Here is a 908-nt window from a genome sequence, read left to right on the forward strand (position 1 = left end):
CTCCCCAGCTATAGTTTTAAGACTTTTGAAAGAGTAGCAACCACAATTCACAGGTATTTTCTGCCTTCGTTTCCATTATATCCCCACCTGAGGCAGGGAAAACAAACAAGCACCTCATCATTTCATTGCAGAAGAGAGAAGAAATGAGAAAAATACAGGAAGAAAAGGGAAGAAAAAATCCAACAAAGCTGATTATCAGTCTAGTTCCTGGAAGGACACAGAAGAGCCTCTCAAGGCTAACCAACGAGTGTTTATTAGGGGGACACATACAAGGACATATTCAGGTCACAGGGAATTAATAGGAAATGAGGAAGTACCGAGAGGGTGGCAATAATAATGGCCAGGTTACTACAGTCACTCCTATAGCCTGAACAGCCAAGCAAAAAGGGAAACCAGAATGTAGCAAAGACCAGCACTTTTGGATGGAGTGAAATGAAAGGGCTGTGACCCACTACTATTATACAGTAACAGAGGCACTGGGACAGGGTGACTCACTAGTCTCATGCTGGGACCTCCCACTGGTAGAACTCTACTAGAATGTGAATGCGAAGGGAGCTCTGCAGTGTCAAAAAAAGAGAGACTTTAATGTCAAGAGAGGTTACATTAATTCTGTAATGTGACATAGCTTGAGCCATTGATTGATAGTATGGAGTGAATAGGAAACACAATGTGTTTCTTGAGTAGGTCATTAATATGAATAATGGTTGGATAGGCTGTTCTTGATGAAACTGAAGCAATCTTCCTCCCACCCTGGCACTCACATTCTGATAACTTTAACCAATGTAACCTATGGGCAGCCTGGACTATCTGCTGTTACTCTATAGCGCTTTCTCCTCTTCCTTTGAACGTTTTCCTCTGGGCTCCACAGTGCGGTCTGAAACCAAGGGCATCTGGATGTGGTGTGTACC

The 908-nt window shown here is 43.2% G+C and overlaps 1 pseudogene; it reads left to right on the forward strand.

The window, feature by feature from the left end:
- Positions 1 to 908, forward strand: part of LOC102751784 — an 18,067-nt pseudogene that overhangs the window by 2,238 nt on the left and 14,921 nt on the right.

Source organism: Myotis davidii, unplaced genomic scaffold, assembly GCF_000327345.1.
Source record: "Myotis davidii unplaced genomic scaffold, ASM32734v1 scaffold3436, whole genome shotgun sequence".
In the NCBI taxonomy this organism is placed as follows: Eukaryota; Metazoa; Chordata; class Mammalia; order Chiroptera; family Vespertilionidae; genus Myotis; species Myotis davidii.